Here is a 22293-nt window from a genome sequence, read left to right as displayed (position 1 = left end):
AATTGAAGAATTCTGTGCAGCAGTGTGATATGATCAGATTTACATACTAGAAAGGCACTGGCCAACATTTTATGCATACCATCTCCATAAGCAGCCAAAAAATTAAATTTGCTTTTGGACTTAAATTGGAAGCATTCACAAATGTCATTTGGGACAAAGAAAGTCATAGGACTTGAAGAAATTGGGGATAGAAAGATGAAAGAAGAAAAAGAGAAAGAAAACCAAGGGGAGAAGGAGGAGAAAAAGGAAGAAGAAAAGATAAAGATAAATGAAAAATGCCTAGGAAAATTAACCCAGACAAGCAAACAGATATCTGAATGAGAGGGAGAGACTTGGAGAGTCAGTGAATCCTAATTGCTTTAGAAGAATTCCATGGTACAAACTTTGGGTTATGAGATGCTCTCTCTGGAGATCAGTTTGGGTCCTTATATGTTGTTTTCAGAATGACTCCATCATCTTTTCATCTAGTTGTTGTGAAATTTTGAACTGACACATGAACTTGGTGATCTGAAGAGGTGCCTGTATCTTGTGAATTCAGCTTAGATCTTGAAGGTCATATACAAGCACCAGGCAAATTGCTTGTGGAATTGGGGGTGAGTAGCCAACAATTTGACTTTTTGTGTATATTATTGGTACAATGATGGTGACTGTTGAGAGTAGCAAAGAAAAGCAGGGTCCCTGAGCAGGCTGGATTCAATTCTAGAATCTTAGGTGCAGAAAAGAAGACATCATATAATTAACTCTGAATTAATGGAAGGAGAACAGAGCCATGAATCATACCAAATAGTACATCGTTTTAAAATTGCACATGGAACTGGGCTTTGGAATGCACTGTATGACTTCTTTAGCAGAGGATTTGCATCTTATTTGCTTTGCTTAAGCTAATAGTAAAATTAATGTGTATTCCTTCTGCATTTAAAAGATATTTGGCAGCAGGTGGATTAGATGGAAAGAGTGTAGGAGAAAGGGAAATAAAAAATATAAGGGAAGAGAGCAGCCAGGCAGCATGTTGCCTGGCTGGAGATTCAGGCCAGGGTAAAAACTTGCCTCTCACAACCTCTACGATGCAAAACTCTCATGTGCACAGTTAAGAATGAACCATATAATCAGATAATAAAATTGAAAGCACCAGACTCAATAGAATCAGCATTCAAAATATTCATTAAATAAAATGAATTTTTCCTCTCTATTTAAGTAAGGATTCCTTATTTCACTGAAAATCTGCAAAAGGTCTATTCAATATTGTTTGATTTTTATTGGGTGTTATCTTGGTAAGAAGGCACAGAAATCCTCTTTCTTTTTTTTTCTTCCTTTCCTCAGATTGAATCCTGAAATGGTATAAAAATATTACAATTTTCGTCTTGGGTATAAAACCAGCTGTTGCTATCAGAATGTATTACATCAGTTTGAACTTTAGTCACAATGCTATTTTTGAAAAGCAATGTATGGTTGACTTTTAGGGACATGTTTTTAAAAGCTTGGAGAATGAGTTACCTTAGTTGAGGCTTTTTGTCCTTGAATGGCTGGCCACTTTCGAGATGTGTCAGTACAACACATCAGTACTTAGGTTCTGCTGATGAAACTAGACACTCATTCTCTGATCACATTGACACTTCTGATCAGGGCCAGGACTACCATCAGTGAGCTTCGTTAGAAGAGGGTGCTATGGCCAACTCTCCAGGAGAGCCCGAGGCAGCAGACACTCAGCCAGCCAATGCTCTGCTCTCATACCAGTTGGGACCCACTGAAAAAGTGTTCCAAAGATCTCAGAGGACTGTGGTTATCGGAAGAACACCCACCAGCACGATGCTTCATACCCTGCCTGGAGTGGTGAGAAACTTGAAACCTTAATCTCTTGCTTGGCAGGGATCCTTCATTCTTACTTCTACTGGATCTCAGCAGGACCAAGACATTAAAGCATGCTTGTATTTGAATCCAGATGGTGTGAATCTATAACTCCATATAAACAGACTAATCTTCGAGAAAACCTGTCTTGCATCCCTATCATCAGACTACATAGGCATCTGTTCTGCGATACTGGGTCTCTAATATCTCATATACACCCTGAAGTAAATAAAGACACTCTGTGTGTCACGTCAGTGGAGGAGCATCACATAAATAGGATGAAGGCACACAGGGAATAATTCTTCACAGACACCAGCCAATCACCCTTACACCATTGCTGAAATTGTGATCTAGCAGCCCTATCAATTGAAATTATAAAGTTCTCAATGAAGAACATTTATTATTATAGATTATTTTCATTGATTGCTCCTAAATTGCCAACATAGTACAGAAAGAAAATCAAAGTTTAAGAGGTTCTGTGACATTTATCAATGTTCTTTTATGTCAGAGAATGCTGGTCAGTCCCCTCATTGCTAATAAAACAAGGGTTGCTTTTATACTGGCAATTGTGTCTGGCTGCATGTAACAGAAGGCTGACCTCATTGGTTTAATAAACAGGGCTTTATTTTCATTATGTACTGAAGTTATTTTGTTTATTTGTTTTCATAATATATTTTGTTTTGATTTTTTTTTTTTGTTTGGCAAGTGAAAAAAAATGGCTCCATGATGAAGTCTAGAACTCAGGCTCTGCCCACCTTTCTGCTTTGACATCCCTACTGCGTGGCTTTCTTCCTTATGCTCAAAAGATGACTTTTTTCTTTTTGGGCATCATATTCAATTATGAGAAGAAATCATGCTGCAGTGGGGCAATTGAGGGGAGAGAAAGAAAAGAAAAGAGATATGCTGGCAAAGTCTATCCTTTTCTATCAGGAAAACAATAATTTCCCTAAAATCTTAACTGAATAGATTTCTATTTCCTTATCTTTGGGCAGAAAAGGAGCCAATGGCCATCTTATTGTTTCTATTGGTGAGAAACCCTGAGAATACCATTTTGGTGAGGGTATTGGTCAAGCAACTTGTACTTTTATCAAGTTATAAAATGTGGGCTACAATTTTCTTCCAGATTCATTAGAATTTTTTGATGCTCTAGACGATTCATCACAGAAGTTATTTAAAACTTCTGATATATAAAGCATACAGATAACCCGAGTCTGACAAACTTGCTGGTGTGGAAATTATTCCTAAATCTCAAGGGCCTTATTTATTTCTTTTTCCTAATAGTCAGTGAGATCTGGCGAGGGGTGGGAAAGACATCAGGGAGGGCAGGAACTTTATTTTTCCCAAGCATCTAATGTATCACATATAGCAAGAGCTCAAAAGAGCACATTTAATGAGTGAATGCATGAATAAGAGTGAGAAGATTTGGGATTTGGCACCATCGCTGATTCGCTATAAGATCTCGAGCATATGATTTGACCTTTTCCTGTCTGTTTTTTCCTATCTCTGAAATGGTGACATTATAGGTGCAAATGTGCCTCCCGAGGCTGTAGAGAAGGTCAGGTAAGAGAATGCATGATAAACATTTCTTGCACAGTGTAGGTATTTACAATTTGCCTAGTGCCTTCATTTCCTTTGTTCCTCTCTTTAGTTCTTCTTATCACCCTGGCCCCACCATTGACCTGTGATAGAGTTACAGCAGATATCACTGAGTTCACGTCTAGTGGATTAAGAAGATAAATGTTGATGGCCTGCAAGTGATCTAAGTTCACATAAATTATAAGTGGCAAAGTTTGATATTTAGGTTTGAAAAAATACAGTATACAGTAAGTTATTTTAATTCAGAACCTTTTTTTTTCATAAAGGGCTTAAAGTGGTGAGGAATTCTCAGTACTTAGTACTCTGAGAAACACATGCATGCAATAGCTCGTAGACTGCTTAAAAGATAGTCTCATTTGGTCCCTGAAGAAAAGGTTGAAAGCCCTCACGGAGTATTTTCAAGAATATGAAGGACCCAAGAATTTGAAATAAAAGGAGTTGGAACACCGTGAAACTAAGCAACATATTGTAAAATAGAATTTTGAAATTCTAAAATGTGTTAATAAGGTTACTTTCTCTAGAGAGTTAAAAAAAATAGATTCCCATCAGTGGGAGGCAGTTTAAGTACAGCACAGTAAGAGAAGAGCATGCGGTCTGCCTCCCTAAGTGTGCCTCTGAGCCTTATTATCTCCAAACTCTTAGAATTCATTATCACTTCTGTTTATTTACTTCAAAATAACAACTGACACTTCACAATTTACAAGTGCTTTTGCACATAGCCTCTCATTTAATTCTCACAACAACCTTCTAATATATTATGCACATTTTTCTAGGAGTAAGTTTCAAAACTAAAATTCGAACCAAATTCTTCTGAATCTATATCTGATGCTCTTTTCTAGACAACTCATCTGTGTCCTCTTTCTATGTGATCATGTTTTACCTGGACAGCTGGTGAGTTCATTGTCTTCCAGTTTAAACTTGCTGCTTCTATAGTCCCCAGACTACAGTCCTGGTCTTGGTTGGTGGAACCACTTTCTGCTCAGTAGTCTGAGGCAGAGACTTAGGACTCAAATTATACCACTTTTTTTTCTCTCTCACCTCTGCTCAAGCATCATGTTCTGTTGATTTTAACTTTCAAATATATCTAAAAGATTTCTCTTCTTTCCAGCTCACCACTACTTTTTTTTGGCTTAAAAGCTTTACCACATTTTTACCTGAATTATTAAAATAATTTATTTCCCAGATTTTCTCCCCTCAGTATTTCTTCCTTCGTGACAACCCAGGACCAGAGTGAAGAGCTTTATGAGAGGAGAAAAGTAGTGAGATATCTATGGAAATCCCTGCTAGAACCTTCCCACGGCTTCCTGTTTCCCACTAAGTGCTTCCTAGTGTTCAGCTACTTTCATAGTCTTTGCATTTTGGCGCCATAGTCTCTTTATTCTAATTTTTAAAATTTGTTCTTTTTAGATACACAGGACAGTAGAGTGTAGTAATTATACATACATAGAACATAATTTATTCTCATTAGGATCCCATTCTTGTGGTTGTACATGATACAGAGTTTCACCGGTTGTGTATTCATATATGAACACAGGAAAGCTCTGTCCAATTCATTCTACTGTCTCTTCTAATCCCATCCTCTCTTCCCTTCATTCCCCTTTGCCTAATCCAATAAACTTCTATTCTTCCCCTACCCTTATTGTGTGTTAGCATCCACATGTCCGAGAGAATATTTGGCCTTTGGTTTGGGAGGATGGGCATCACTTAGCAGATAGTCTCCAGTTCCATCCATTTACCAGTAAATACCATAATTCATTCTTCTTTGTGTCATAGTCTTATACCACTTAAAGTTATCTGCAGTGTCTTCTTGAAAATAGTGCATTGATACACACAGACATTCAACATAGGAGACTCTATACAACCAATTCAGAGCACGTGGTCTTCTCAGTCTTTCAAAGACTTGTGAGAGAAGTATTAGTTGGTTCCAAGATTTCCTCTTAGAGCCCTAAGCCTGAATTCATGGGTTTGGGTAGGATGCATTATCAGTATTTTAGTCTATTCAGGGCACTTAAATTGGTGAAATCGTGAATTGGGGGCTAGCTATGTTTCTCCTTAATACCCATTAAAATTTATACATAACTATTAATATTTAAAATGTTATTTATATTACCTAAAATCATCTCTCCTATATCAGTGGTAAATCTTGCACACTTCTAGAAACTTCTTAGTATGACATAAGTGTCTTTGTGATCTGGCTTTTTTTATTTTTACTAGGTGGTCTCATCTACAGGGTGATCATAAGTTGACTATAAATTTATAACCCAAACCAAGATATGTTTTAGTATGAAGTGGAGGGAGGTGCTAATTGATAACTGAGTTGGAACAACAGATATAAAACTAGACCATCTCAGGAGAATGTAGGCATATGCTCTTCCTAGTGATCTACTCACTCTAATTTCTAATTTAAAGACTTGAGGAATACTCAAGTATTTTTAGGTTTTTGTACCAACAACATAACTTCAAGTCTTTGAGTTTTTGCACATCCTGTTCCTTAAGCTTTGAAATCCCTTATCAATTTAATTCTGATACCTAACTCCTACACATTAGCTTCTTTAGGAAGCTTTTTCTAGACTCCAGACTGTATCAAATGACTGTTCCCAGTATTTCTTGAGAATTCTAAATATATGCTTATTTTCAATTGATCTTGTTACATTGATCTTGTTCATGCAGCATATAACACTCTTTAAGGCATACATGCATGGAATATATGTGACATACTCAGTATAAGGATATGTCTTATCTACAGAATCCATGTTAGGACTTCATGTTATCTCTAGGGGAATATCTCCTATCTATAACCCCAAATTTAACCCTTACTTGATTGGTAATATTGCTACTACCCCAAAGCATCAGAAAAGTGCTCTGAAGAAGTGATGACTTATCTCTCTTCTCTTTTCTTTACTTTTCTTTACCTTCTGTGCAGAAGCAGAATATCATGGTGCTTTAAACATGGTTTAGTAGTTAGACAGATCTGGATTAGAATTCCTGCTTTCACTTGCTAATTTTGTGATCTTGAACAAATTATTCAACTTTCCTAAACCTAAATTTCCTTGTCTGCAAAATCTGGATGATAATAAAAGCCCACCTGTGAGAACATTGTGATGATCAAAAGCAATGATGCATCTAAAATTATGACCATCATGCTGGGCTTGCAGTATGTGCTTGGTGTAAATGTCCTGGGAGTGATTTCAGTAACAAGATGAAATAGGAAGACCTGGACCCTCTTCGCTACCATAGAACACTAATTCAGCTACAATTCATAGGCAAATTACCTTTGTGAGAAATCCGAAACTAATTGAAAGGCCATGCATGCTGGGTTAAAATAAAACCAGACTCACCAAAGCCCAGTAAGGAAATTTGAGGTACTCTCTGACGTCTGGATGCCGTGTAGCACCATGTGATGAGGAAAGGCTGTGTAGCCTGGAGTTTCACCCAGGGGAGGTAGGAACTTGGTTTACATGTTCAGCACTTCAACTTTGGCAAGACTCTTTAGAGGCCTGGCTCTCTTTTTGCCAGTCTTGGAGACCTGATGGTGATTGTGCTGTCTCGGCATCTGGAGAAGAACAAAGTGTTTATTTTCAGCCAGTAGGTGCTACTAATCTCTCCCTTGCTTAGTAAAGAGTGAGTGGATGGAAAATTCCAGGTCTCCCATATGCCCTGGGAAGAGAAGGCATTGATCCACACATGTAGTAATCCAACGTGTCTGGTACTATCTAAAGAACTAGACCAACCAAGGGTCTTCAATGGTGTTAAAGTGGAGATGACAGCTTGGACAGGTAGATTATATAGCTCCCCCATTGTTTTGTTGTGGAGCAAGCCAACAATATCACAGCTGCCTCCTTCTTCCTGAGGAGCCTAAGAGTTAACAGAAGGTCTCATAACCTCAATGGGTTTATTGGTGGGTTTTCTTCTCTATAAGGCCAGTCTTTGAAGACTAGAAGAGGAGCTCACTTTATCTAACATGCAGATATTAACATGGAAAATAAAGAGTCAATCACCAATATTCCAAACAAAGGGAAAATGTACGTTCCCAAAGTTCAACCATGTTGGTACATACAGAAATTCCTTCTTTTTTGAGGCTGTAGACTATTCCATTTGTATGTATGTGTACACATGTGTGTGCATGCACATTACATTTTCTTTATTCATGCATCTTTGTGTGACTTAGTTTGTTTGCATTTCCTAGCAATTGTGATAGTGCAGCAATGAACATGGTCCTAATATCCTGCAATGTTTTGATTTTATGTTTTAAATAAATAACTATAACTGGAATTGTTAGGTCATATGGTAGCTCTAGTTTTAATTTTTTGATGAATTGCCATACTATTTCCATAGTAGTTTGTACCAATTTGTACTCCCACCAATAGAGTGAATGGGGTCCAATATCCACTGCATCCCCAACAACACTTAAGAGGTTTTTTTTTTTTTTGTTCTTGTTTCTATATAATCAACCATCCTGATGGGTGTGAGGCAATATCTCATTGTGGTTTGATTTGCATTTCCCTGCTGATGAAGGATACTTTTCCCCCATATACCTATTGGCAATTTGTATGTTTTCTTTGAAAAACATGTGTACCTGATTGTTAGCCTATTTTAAATGGGGTTTTAAATGACCCTAAGTTTTCATTTTATTACTTTTTTTGAAACTACTATTACAGGATTTCCTTACATATTTTAGAGTTTAACCTTTTATTAGATATATGGTTTGCAAATATTTTCTCAAACTGTGTGGGTCACCTTCTTACTTTGTTGGTTATTTCCTGTGGTGTGCAGAAGATTTTCAGTTTGATATCACCCCTCTTGTTCTATGTTTGCTTTTGTTGCCTGTATTTTTGATGTTGTGTCCATGAACTTACTGCCAATAACAATGGCATGAGGTTTTCCCCTTGTGTTTTCTTCAAGGAATTTTATATTTCAAGTCTTCAGTTTAAATCTTTAGTCTTTGTTATTTGACTTTTGTTTTCATGGTGTAAGATAAAGTCTAACTTCCTTCTCTTGAATGTAGGTATTCAGTTTCTCAAACACAATTTGTCGATAAGCCTATCCTTTCTCCCTTGTGTATTCTTAACACTTTTGTCAAAGATCAATTGATCATATGTGTACGGATTTATTTCTGAACTCCCCGTACTGTTCCATGGGTCTATATGGATGTCCTTATGCCAGTACCATACTGACTGATGTAGCTTTATAAAACATTTTTAAATAAGAATATATGATGCCTCCAGCTATGTTCTTCCTCAAGACTGACTTTTGTATTTATGGTCTTTTGTGGTTCTATGTGATTTTTTTGAGTTGTTATCAAAGATTTCTGTAAAATATTTAAATTTGTTAAGAGTGGCATTGAATTTATAAATTTCTTTGGGCATTACGTTAGTCGATTCTGAATGCTGTAACAAAATACCATAGACTGGTTTATAAGCAACAGAAATTTATTTCTTACAGTTCTGGAGTTCAGAACCATCAAGATCAAGGCACCAGCATCTTGCATGTCTGCTAAAAGCTAATTTCTCATAGAAAGCCAACTTCTTACTATAACCTCACTGGCAGAAGGGGTGAGGGATCTCTCTAGGGCCTCTTTTCTGAGGGTACTGATCCCATTAATTAGCGTCCCCTCTTTAAGGTCCAATTTCCTCCTAACACCATCATATTGAGGTTAGGATTTTAATGTATGAATTTGGGGGTAGGATATATAAACATTCAGACTGTCTTAGGCAATGTGTAAATTCCAAAACTTCTATATCTTTTAATCCGTGAACATGAGTGGTTTTTGCCATTTATTTGTGGCTCATTTAATTTCTTCCATCTATATTTTGTAGTATTTAATGTACAAGTTTTTAACTCCTTATGTAAGTTTATTTCCAGGTATTTTATTCTTTTTGGTAATATTCTGGATGAGAATGTTTTTCTAATTTCCTTTACAGGTAGTTAATTGCTAGTGTATAAATTGATTTGGTAAAAAAAATGTTTTGTTGAATTTTTAAGGTTTTCTACATATAAGATCATGTCATCTGCAAACAGGATTTTTTTTCCTTTTCTTCTGATTTTGCTTTCTATTTTCCTTTCTTTATCTCACCTAATTTCTTTGACTAGGAATTCCAGTATTATGTTAAATATAAGTGACAGGGGTAGGCACCCTTTCCACTTTCTTGCTTTTTGGAGGAAAAGCTTTTAGTTTTTAACCACTCAGCATGATATTAATTGTGGACTTTTCATATGTGACTTTTATTATGTGGAGGTAATTTCCTTCTATTCCTAGTTCACTGAGTTTTTAATCACAAAAGGATGTTGAATTTGGTCAAATGCTTTCTTCTGCATCCATTGAGAAGATAGTGTGATTTCATCTTCTTATTCTGTTAATGTAGTGTATCCTATATATTGATTTTCGTATGTTGAACCGTCTTCGCCTCCTAAAGATAAATTCCATTTGCTTATGATGTATGATCCTTCTAATGGGCTATTGAATTTGGTTTGCTAGTATTTTACTGAGACTATTCACATCTATCTTCATCAAGATGTTGACCTATTTTGTTTATTCTTTCTTTCTTTGCTTTGATATTGTTGCTGTTGCTGTGTTGCAGTGATGCTGGGGACCAAGTCCAAGGTCTCACACATGTTAGGCAAGTGCTGTACCACTGAGCTACAGTACCAGACTCTTAGATTTCTTTTCTTATGATCTATTTTTGGCTTTGGTACTAGGGTAATGTTGGCCTGTAAACTGAGTTTGGAAGAGTTCCTTTCTGAATTTTTTTGGAAGAGTTTGAAAAGAATTGGTGTTAGTTCTTTAAACGATTGGTAGAATTCTCCAGTGAAGCCATCTGTTCCTGAATTTTTCTTTGTTGGGAAGTTTTTTTTATTACTAAGTCAATCTCCATATTATTTATAGGCTTTTCAAATTTTCAAGTCCTGATTTATGACTGATATGTTGTTTGTTCTAGAAATTTTTCTATAGTTTCTAGTGTATTCAATTTGTTGGCATTTAATTGTTTATAGTAGTCTCTAGTCTCTTATGTCCATTTTATTTCTGTAAAATTTCTGTAGTACGTGTTGCAGTCTCCGATATGGTTTCTGATTTTATTTATTTTGATCCTTTCTTTCTTCCTTCTTTCCCCCCTTCTTTCCTTCCTTCCTTTTTCTTAGTGTAGCTAAGAGTTTGTGCTATGATTTAAATGTATACCCCTAAAGTTTATGTTTAATGCCCCAAACAACAGTTTGGAGAGGTGGGCCCTTTAAGAGGTGTTAGATCATTAGGGATCAACCCTCATGAGTAAATGATGCCATTATCAAAGGAGAGGTAAGTTATCATGGGAGTGGCTTCCTCACAAAAGGATGATTGGTCTTCTTCCTTTCTCTCTCTCTTGCATGTGCTACCCTGCCTTTGCCTCTTTCACAGGGGATGATGCCGCAAGATGTTCCTTGACAGGTGTGGGCCCCTTGACTGTGGACTGCCCCACTTCTAGAACTCTAAGAAATAAATCTGTTCTTTATAAATTATGCAGCCTCAGGAATTCTGTTGTAATAGCCCAAAATGGATTTAAACATTTTACCAATTTTTTTTCTCTTAAAAAATACTTCTAGTTTCATTGGTTATTTTCTGTTTTCTATTTAATTTATTTTGTTTTAGTCTTTATTTCCTTCATTTTCTAACTTTGAGCTTATCTTATTCCTGGAAGTATAAAATTAGGTGGTTATGTGTTTTTCTTCTTCTTCTTTTTTTTTTTTTTAACTTAGCTATTGGTCTTTAGGACCCTCCCCCTTGACACTGTTTTACTGTGTCCATTTTTTTTATGATTTTGGTTTGTTGTAGTTTTGTTTCAGTTGTCTCCAAGCATTTTCTAATTTACTTTTTGATTTCTTCTTTAACACAATGTATATTCAAGAATATGGTGTTTAATTGTCACATATTTGTGAATTTTCTCATTTTCTTTCTGCTATTCATTCCATTGTGGATTAGATACTTGATTTCATTCTTCTTAAATGTGTGGTCTTGTTTTGTGACCTAACATGTGATCTCTCCTAGAGAAAGATCCATGTGTGCTTGAGAAGGATGTGTATTCTGCTGCTATTGGGTAGAAAGCTTAATATTTATATCAGATCCATTTGCACTACAGTATTCTTTAAATACTATGTTTACTTATTGATCTTCTGCCTGGGTATTCTGTCCATTATTGAAACTAGAGTATTAAAGCCTTCTACAATTATTGTGTTGCTCTCTATCCTTTCAGTTGTTTCAATGTTTGCTTTATGCTTTATATATTTAGATGCTCTTATCTTAAATGCATAGGTTATATCTTCCCAGTGGATTGAAACTTTTATTATTATAAAACATGTAAAAGTCACCTCTTCTATCTTTTGTTTTTTATCATTTGCATGAAATACCTTTATCCATCCCTTCACTTTCAGAATGTGTGTCCTTAAAATTAAAGTGAGTTTCTTGTATATAGTATATCGTTGGATCTTATATTTTTTATCATTCATTCTATGTCTTTTGATTAAGAATGTTAATCCCATTATATTTAAAGTGGTTACTTTTATTAGGAAAGATTTTAAAATGCCATTTTTGGGGTGTTTTATATTTTTGTGTTTTTACTATCTTTTCTTCCTTTGCTGTCTTCTTTTGAGTTTTATTGATTATTTTAATATGGACATTCCTTTCTCTTTTTCTTGTGTAACTTCTTTGGGTGTGTGCGCATTTATATATTGTAAACTGAAATAAGCCATACACAGAAAGACAAATACTCAAAAAACTGACAATTTTTGTGAGATTTCTAACATAGTCAAATTCATAGATTCCGGGTGGAATGGTGGTTGCCACGTACCAGTGACATGAGGATGGAAATTGGCAGCCATAAAGTTTTTATCAAGTAATATAAACAAACTTTAGAGATATGCTGCACAACATTATGCTTATGGTCATTGGCAAGGTATCAAGCACTTAAAAATGTGTTAAGGTATATCTCATATTACACATTCTTACCACAATGAGATGAAATAAATTGCTAGAGAAAATTCTGAATTGATACTGAGATCTTACTATCTGATGAAAAGAATGCTCGAAATAGCAATGCCATTCATTAAAAAAGCAATAGAGATGGATGAATAAATTGATGAATAAGACATGAGTTAGGGAAAAAAGCAATGGGTGGAAGCGGTGAGATTTTTTGAATCATTAGAAAACCTTGGGTATATAAAGGCACTTGGCTGGAATCAACTATTCACTGAGCTCTGAAGAAGCATAGAATAAATGCAGTCAACTAAGGATGCAGAGAAGTAGAAGAGGGAGAGGGAAGAGGGAAAGAAGAGAGAGGGGATGATAAAGGAAATGGATTTCACAAAATTACTTTAAGTTCATTTTGAAAGATACCAAAGGAAATTTCACTTTTATGAATATGCAGAAGAAAGGAAGTTTAAAAGGGTAGAGGAAAAGGGAGGATGGGGCTTGAAGTCAAATTCCTTGTGTGTATGATTTTGTCAAAATTAACCCAATTATTATGTATAATTATGATGCTCTAATAAAAAATATATTTTTAAAAAGGAGTGCAGCAAACATATGCTTTAGGCAGTCTATATGTGCTAACATATAAAAATGAAGTTCTTTAAACCATTGTTTTTATTTCATAAGAAATTCCAAGAGATTTTTCACTACTTGTGTTCTTCTTGGAACTCTTGCCATCACATCTTCTGTGTGTTTGAAAAAGCAAGTTTTAAATCCCTGATGCCATCTTCTATCTTAGAGACAATTTGATTAATAACCCATGCAATCACTGATTGATTAAGTCATCATTGCATGCCTGTTACATATCAAGTACTTACCTATGTTCCTCTCATGCATTAGGCAGGCATTATATATGCACTGGGGATAAAATGATGATTAAAGAATTTGGTCTTTGGGGCTTATCTAACTTAAGGGGTAGCAAGTCATAGAAGGAGGAGGACAGGCTACTATGGGAGATTTATCCTATTTTTTATAGGATATAATTTTAAGGACTAATATTTGTTTCTGACTATAAACAGAAATTCCCTTCTGCTCAATGTTTTCATATTTTCCTCAGGTTCTAAACAAAAATGGATACTGTCAAACACGTCCTTGTTCTACCTAAACACTCATGGTACAGGGTAAATTTAAACATTGATTAGAAAGACAGTACAATTCCACTGTATGTACAGCTCCAGGCAAGCTCTGTCAATTGTTAGCTAATGATTTCCAACAATTCATTTCAATTCATCAGTCATTTTTTTATGTCTCTATAAACATGTGCTGAAAAAAATGACAGATTAAAATTGCAGAGGCTGCCAACCAATATTTGGCATGCTATCTTTGACCACCTTGGTGGCACGTGCACCCTTGAAATACTCATTTAACTGTCCCAGTGTTAGCCTTGTCATATTGACATATAGTGCAAGGATCATGTCTAGTAAAACTGTTCCAGTTGGGAATGATTAGTAAAATGTCTGAACTCTGGGTCTCTTAAAACAATTACAAACGTCACTGTGCTAGCTCTGGGTTATGTCAGAACATGATGTTGGATAGCTGTCCTGCCATAACATAGAAATAAAGAAGTTATTTATAGCTATTAAGCTGAAATATCAGCATACCCATTTAGACGATCACAAAGTTTGTATGAAAATGGCTGCTTCAAATGTATTCAAAAGCTTTACTCTACAATGCACCCAAACATCTTCTTTGAATAGTGTATGTATTTTATTGTTCTGAAAGTATACCACTTTATCTGTCAGTACAGTGTTAAATTGCAGGCCATTTTCTCAATTTAATTTTATTGATTTCATTTTCAACAAATACTTATTGAGAATCTGCTTTGCATTCAGTATTGTTCTAGGTTTGAGATAAAGGAGGAACTACGCATTCTAAGTTCCTGACCTCATAGGGTTTTCATTATTTTGATATGTGGGGAATGATGAGATAGAAGATTTATTGTAACAACACATTTTTATATTACTAAATACTAAAAACATACCGAATGGGAAGTTAGAATGGGAATTACTTAGAGGAATGAAGATTCTTTAGAGCATTAGCAAAGGACTCTCTGAGATGATGTGATTTGATCTAAGATCTAAACCGTGACAAGAAGATCGCCAAACTAATATTTGGCATGTGGAGGACTCTGGGCAGAGGGGACAACATGTGCAAAGACCTTGCAGCATGGTAAAGATAATGATGTGTTCAAGGGACAGAAAGGAAGCCTGTGTGGCTAGAATATATTAAGTGAGAGAGAGAGAGCAAGGAGAAGATGAGGTTGGCAGAAAATTAAGCCTTCCCTGATACTCTTGCAATGGAAAGACAGTGGTGGGTGACGTGATTTAAGCATTAAGGACATCTCTGGCTTCAGTCTGGAGGATGGAACTGGGGTGGCTAAAAGGGAAGCAGGGAAACAACTCAGAACTAATGCGTTTGTCTCAATAAGAGCTAACTGAAGATTAGAAGCTGGAGATGGTGAGCACTGTCTGGAGTGGAATGTGCATTGATAGTCAGGTCTGCAGTACTTGCTAAAGGATTGAATAAATGATATGTTTAAAAGAGAAAAATGGAAGATGGTGACATTGGGGTTTGGGTTTGAACTTCCTAGATAGTGGTGCCACTTGCTAAGATTAGGGAACACTGAGGGAGAAAAAAGAGGTTAGTTTAAAATATACTAACTTTGAGGTAGCTTTTTAGACATCTAAATGGAATTATCTCACAGGTAGTCTTGATTGTATGTAGCTCATGGCAGGATTGAGGTTGAAGAGAGAGGTATGGATATTGTGAGGTAAGTGAAAAAGTGTAGGTGTGGAGCCATTCCTATAGGGTCAAAGGAGAGTTGAACTGGAAAAACCAGCGTAAGAGAGCTGGAGAGTTTAAGGAGTATTTGAAGAGTAGGATGTTTGAGAGGTTGTGTTTGTTATTTGTGAAATAACAAATTCACCTAGGAAGGAGGTGCTGAAGTGGAAGGCATTCATTTAGGAAATCGCTACTAATCCTCCCTGGGTATAATAGTCAATTAGAATCACTTCAAGACCAGAGGTGGAGATGAAGACAGAGGTTAAGATGGATATTGGTAGGAAAAATAGAAGGTGCCAGATTTTGATGACTTATGCTTTAATGGGTCTGAGGAAAAGGGGAACAAGTGGTTTGGGAATATCAAAACAGAGCAAACAAGACACCTACTCCTATGCCTGAGATTTAGGGCAAGGTAGATATGGGGGAAACTCCAATCTTGGGAGAGTTGCTAGGAAAGCAGAATTTCTAGTGGAAATCCTGGTTCCTTTAGAGCATCAGAATCCTCTGCAGAACTTGTTAAAACACAGATTACTGGGCCCTATCCCAGAGTTTTTGATTTAGCAGGTTGGGGTAGGGGCAGACCATGTGCATTTCTAAAATGTTCCCAGATGTTGCTCATGCTGCTGATTCATGGAACATGCTCTGATGACCGGTGACTTATAGTCAGAAGTTTCAGAGAAGAGGTTAAGATGAGGGGAGATTACTGATAGCAGTCTAGATGTTAGAGGGCAGTGTGGATGTTTGGGGAGAAAAAGGAGGAAAGTGGTGATGAATGAAAATGGTCAATTTGGTTATCAGATGGTGTGTGAGGAAACCAGAGATGTGAAGTACCCTTGGAGCAGTGCTCATTGTCTCTGGAAGGAAAGTAGTCAGTGAAAGTCTGATGGTTCATTATGAGGCATCTCTTCACTTCCATCTCATGGAATGGTGTGTGGGGCTAGAGGATGGTTAAGGGGCTCTACTGTTGCACCTCTCCCTCCATGGTAGTTCCATGAGTATATGGGTGGTAGAGGGGATTTTTACTAGGAATGGGAAAAGATGTGACCTTCAGGACACTGTTTACCTTACAAAGAAGAGCTGCCTCATCAGAGTGCAAACCTGGTTGCAAAGCACCAGTACAGCTGAGGACATGCTCCTCCATGTATTGGGGGCATTTGGGTTTGGGGTGACTTAAAAATAAGTTAAGACACTGAGCAGTTCTTTTGCATAATTAATAGTGGTGGATACTATCATGGCTTTGCCCATTTGTGTCCTGGAGATGCAACGAGCAGAGCAGCTTGATCAATCAGAATTATTTCTATTGCCAATCACTTGGAGTGATTATTTGCAGGCACAAATGGATAAAGGTGTTCAAACCCTGTAATCTAGACTCTACTGCATGTTCTCTCTTTCCCAATGATTTTAGTTGTGCTGTCTTCATTTCCAGAAAAAGCCTTTTCTTGTAGCAATCAACAGCCTCAAGTTTACATCTTACCACTCAGAAAATCCAGTGGAAAGAACCTTCCTTTTCCCAAAAGCCCTGCATAAATTGCAATGATGCAACAATCCTTCAATCAATCACTACAACCAAAGAGACAGAGGGACAGATTTGACCTGGCTTGTCATGTGCCAGAGAGAAGGAATGGAGGCATGAGATTCTCTGTCAACACTACCTGACCCAATGAACTGAAAAGCAGAGGAAATTGGTTTCCTAAAAGGAAATTGTATGCTATGATTAAAAAAGAAAGAGAGCAATAATAATGTTTATTGAAAACTAATGTTCATAAGTCATGGTGCTAAGTGTTTTACATTATCTAATTTAATTTTCATAATGCCTGGTGAGAGCATTACTGTAATTATTCTTATATTACTCAAACACTAAGAGGTTAAGCCATTTTGTATGCTTACATGGCTTGTGAGTGGCAGGGTACACTCTGCAGAGTTATGGGTGAGGAGTAATACAGGGGACAGGGAAATTCTGGGTTGGGGCCCAGCAACCTGTGCTTTAATAAGTTTGGCAGAGAATTCTGATAGAGGCCAGCAAAAGCCATCTCAAGGTGCATGAAAGTCATGAGGCCAACAGTGAGGTGGGACAGCAGCAGGTGGACTAGGGGCAAGGCATGTTGTCAGGGTGGTGCCAGGGCTAGCCCAGCAGTGTCAGGAAGCAAGGTGTCCCAGGATGGGAAGAGAATGTCAAAAACAGAGAACTTCTGAACTCAATCAACTTGAAATAAGTGATGAGAGACTTAATGAGGCCTCACCATGAAGCTGTTGTCTTCAGGATCGTTTATGTTCTCCGCAGACAAGTGAAAGCTGAGGTGGCACAAATGTTGACGAGAGAGCTCAGTCCCGTGTCCTATTGGTACCTCATTGTCGTGTTTGTAAAAGCAATCATACATTTCCCATCTGTTTTCAATTTCTCTCCAAGAATCTGTATCGTTTTGTTTACAGACTCACCCCCACCCTATGGGGCAGAGTTGTGTATAATTATGCTGAACTTGAGTGGAAAACATGTGATTATGATTCCAGCTTCAGCCATAACAATGTTCGTTTTGTTATCTCACACAATACTTTTAAGTAAGACTGCGGAGGGAGAAATTCACGGGAAACTTTCTGCAGTTTTGAAGCTCACGCTGTTCCCTTTGCTCCTGTCCAGATGGAAACCCACTGGTGCAAGAATCCCCAGGATCATAGTGTATTGGGAGCGATTAGACTGACGTGATGGATTCCTAGCTGCCCTTGAGAGGAGCCCCTCCTTTTCTCTGTGGAGGTTCCCTCTCCTTATTTGCCATCAATTGATCATAACAGCTGCAATAAAATCCACTTCACCTTAATAAAAATGAACCAGAGAGACTCATTCTATATATTCCAACATCACTTGCACAAGTGCTGATTATTGATCTGAAAACAGGCTGTGCCTTAGCTTGGTAATGTTTAGCTTCATTTCCCCCCTCCCCTCAGGTTTCAGTAACAGCCACCATTGCCTACTCTGGAATTGCCCTAGCAGAACGATATGATAGCGGACAGGCCAGAAAATCTCTCCTGGGTCAACAATTCATCATAATGAAAATTTCAGAGGCCCGAGTATGTTCACTGAACAGTTAACAACTCATGCTTTTCTCCCCAATATATCATATGCATTGGGCTTGCTGACTGTCATCGTTAAATTCAATTTCTCCAGTATGGCTGATAATTATGGTATTGAACAATTGATTTTGCATAACTGCATAACCAGAGCTGATTTGGCTGTCATTACTGGGAAAGGGAAAATGACAGTGGTCGCAGCTGAATGCCATGGGCCCCTGAAGAACTGTTAAGAAAGGCAAAACTCAAAAGCATCTAATTTTTCTTTCCAGTTGAGCTGTCCTGCCAGCTCCTCATTGTGAAGTGAGAAGTAGATATCTTGGAAGTGACAGCAAAATGACACCAGGGCCATGGCTACCTTTACTTTCATTGCACAATTTCCATCCTCTTCAAATCACAAAGTTTACCAGTTGATGGGGTCATTTTGCCAAGGGCACAGACCTTGGAGCTGTTCCAAGACAGGGACATCAAGCCGTGTGTTCTGTCTCTTATTTTATTGTGGACAATAAACCCTGTAATATTCCATTCTGTTCAACAGAGGTTTATTGAGTGTATGCATGCTTCAAGCTCTCTGCTAGGGGCTCGGGTTCATGTGATTTGTATACACCTTGTTTCTGTTTGTGCTTGAAAGCCCACTGGGATATGCATTTAATTGTCAGCTAGATTTCTGCTTGAATCTGTGGTTGTCTTAGTGTGTTAGTGTGTCATCTGTGCTCTCATACATGCCAGAATGAGGGGAGCTACTTAATTGCTGGCCTCCCAGGTGCCATAACCTTCACATTGAGGGGGACAATACTAGGCTCTAGAGCCAGACTAGTCCTTGTTTTGCACCACTACGTAGAGTCAACAAAAATATTGGGGATGGTACTGGGCTATAGCTCAGTAGCAGCATGTATGAGGCCCTGGGTTCCATACCCAGCTCTGACAAAAAAGAAAGAAATATTAGGGAGTAAGACCTGGCTTGGTAATTGGAATTGAAGAACATTTAGAAATTAAGATATTGCATAAAAGAATAAAAGGAGAAGTGTTTGTAATTATCTAGAAATACTAACCACTGTTACCATTTTTGCTATCTTAATGTTTTCTCTGTACATATACATGATACACACAGGCATAAACATGGTTACATGGTTACAGTTAGGAAACTGTGCCCCATCAAGCAATATCATGAATGTGTATTCATCTGCTGCACATTAAGCACCTATTGTGTGCCAAGCACTATTGTAGGCATGGCAAATTGTGGACAAAAGAGGCAAATACAGACTTTATTGAAGCACTCTTTCCAGTGGGGGATGGGTAAAGAGAAGAGAAAATAAAGAAACAAGAAAATATGAAGAAAGCACTACAGGTGGATGGGCAGAGGGGCTTCTTTCACAAAATACTGCTAAACAGTGGATCAAATGGCAAAACAAACTAGCCATGGGAAGATTAAGGAAGAGCGTTCCTGGCAGAGATACCAGCCAATGCAAATGCTCAGTGAGGGAACCAGTGTGGTTTTGGGTTACAGGAACAGAAATGGCCTTACCTGCAGTAGATGGGACAGGGAGAGAAGTATGGGATGAGGTTAGAGAAGGAGGAAAAGGGCCAGTTGTTCTCTGCTAGTTCTTTCTATGTGTGGTCAAAGCGACTGAAGTGTTTTAAATAGGGAATAGCAAGAATGGATTTGCGTATTTAAAAATCCCCAAACTCTAGCTGCCAAGTGAGAATTGATTGCAGGGGAGAGCAGAGTAACTAGTGGTGCCACTACAGAGTTCATTAAAGTGGTCCTTAAGAGAGATGGTAATGACTTGAGCCAGGAGTTCAAACCATTACCCTAGAAAAAGTTTATTCAGATCAGCTAGAGGTATTAACTTATTCCAAGGTAAGTAATGTATACGCAGAATCTAGCAATGGGCTCTTGGGAAGAAGAAAACCCACATGCACTTTTGGATTTTTTTTTTTTAATTAGGAACAAGAAAACTCTATTAGCCACTAGCAGTGTTGATGTTGGAAAGAGATGTTGATGTTGATGTTGATGTTGGAAAGAGGGAGAGAGAAAAAAGACAGTGTGAGCAGAAAATAAGGAAGGTAGATAGATAAATGGTAGACAGATAGATTATCCATAGAACAAGAAAGAAAAAGGAAAGGAAAAGGAAAAAAGAAAAAGAAAAAGGAAAGTCTAAGAGAGAAACTAGAAAAACTGCTACCTTGTGGTTTGTGGTGTGTGGCAATGCTATTTAACATTTCTACTTGCTAGCATTTGTGACAAAAATTACTTACTTTCCCCAGAATTTTGTCAGTTAGTAGGAATTAGCTAATTATTGGAAATGTGCAGTAGAGTCTGGAATGCAGTGGTTTATTCATAGATGTAAGGGTTATGTTGTCAGACTGTGGTAGAATCTTATTAAAATAAGAAAATAAGTAGCACAGGGTCTCAGGCAGGAGCAGTGACACAGAATAACCAGGTGTCCTCTCCAAGAAATTATTTTCCTGATAATTGTACATAAACGTCTTGCTCCACACTTTCTCACATGCACTTAGCTCTCGATGGAGGCCAATTATAAGTAGAAAATCTGACTTTCATGCCTTCTCAGAGTTTATTTTCACCCTTTCTTCTGTCCTCATATATTATTGACTAGTGATGAATGAGAGAAAGAGGGAGAGAGAGAGAAAGAGACAGAGTTTCAGAATCTAAGTCACCACCTTTCACTCAGACAAATATCTTCAAGATGGGAAATATGTGGGAATCTTCTTTTGCCCGAAATATCTAGTTGGTAACTGGGAAAAACTTGTATATACTTGTATAAACTGAGTAGGTGCTGAATGTTAAGAGAGATTAGGAGTTGTAGAAAGGAAGAAATTATTTGAATCCTGCATCTGAAAGAAATGATTTTGAGTCCTGTTACCTTGTCTCTCTCAGGGTCTCGGTTTTGTCCTCTATAAAATGGAGCCAGGTTTACCTACCTCGTAGAGCTGTTGTAAAGAACAGATGTGATTATTATGAAAAGTAGCTTGCACTCAGTGAACATTCATTTTCTTACCTTTGCTTTTATTGATCGGTGTGTACAACCAGTCTAACACTCTTTCCCTGAAGCCTGTTTCTACACGACAATACATGGGTAGAGGCCAAAATATTTCAAGTTTTCTTTCTCTATTGCACCTGTCCTTCTGCCCTCTATATGCTGCTGCCAGTCTTTGGTGGATGAAACTTTGAAATTTCAAGCTGTGATTTCTCTGGGGTACTGTTTGGATCTGTCACCCTGGTCGAGGGCCATGGGGTATGTAAATAATGACATCTCTTAAAATACTTTTAATCCCTCATCTTGATGGATGCTTCTGTGTTTCACATTTGTCCTTTGAGGAAGAAAAGGGAAACTAATAGCTCCTGCAGGTGACAGGTAATTACAGACCAAGAGCTAGGCTAGCACCAAGCAGTATGCCAGGATGTCTTGCTCAAGAACAAAGGTTCACAATCCCACCTTCTTCCTGATGGTGCCGAGAAAAGGCACTACACTTTTAATTACAATTAAACCCTGCATCATCAGGGAAGCAGAAAGCTAGTGTTGACTCAGTCAGTTTCAGAATTGCCCAAAAGTGAAGTTGGGAGGAGATGTCCTGGCTTAATCCCAGGTTGATTTAAGTCTTTGGTTAATTTCCAGAGTTCTGGAAAAGTTGATTCTGAAAGTTTTTATTATTTATTTATTTTTTGTTATTATTGCTTTTATGGAGGGGTGGAATTTGGATTTCTTTACCCTGTTGTTTTTGATGTCATCCCCCTAATTGATTTTTATCTTGCTAAATGTTGTATTTTCCTGATTCTTTGAATGATTCATGATTTTTTATTAGAACCAGATATTTTGAATTTTATAATGTCAGGTGCTGGATTCTTCTGTATTCAAGTACATAATGTTGGGCTTTATTCTGGGGTGAAGTTAATTTACTTGAAATAAGTCTTCTGTGAGGGCTTACCCTTAAACTCTGTGAATATAGATCCAGAATGGTCTTTAATCATGGATCACTCCATAACTCGGGTGGTC

Source organism: Marmota flaviventris, chromosome 10, assembly GCF_047511675.1.
Source record: "Marmota flaviventris isolate mMarFla1 chromosome 10, mMarFla1.hap1, whole genome shotgun sequence".
Lineage (NCBI taxonomy): Eukaryota > Metazoa > Chordata > Mammalia > Rodentia > Sciuridae > Marmota > Marmota flaviventris.
Note: the sequence above shows the minus strand (reverse complement) of the source record.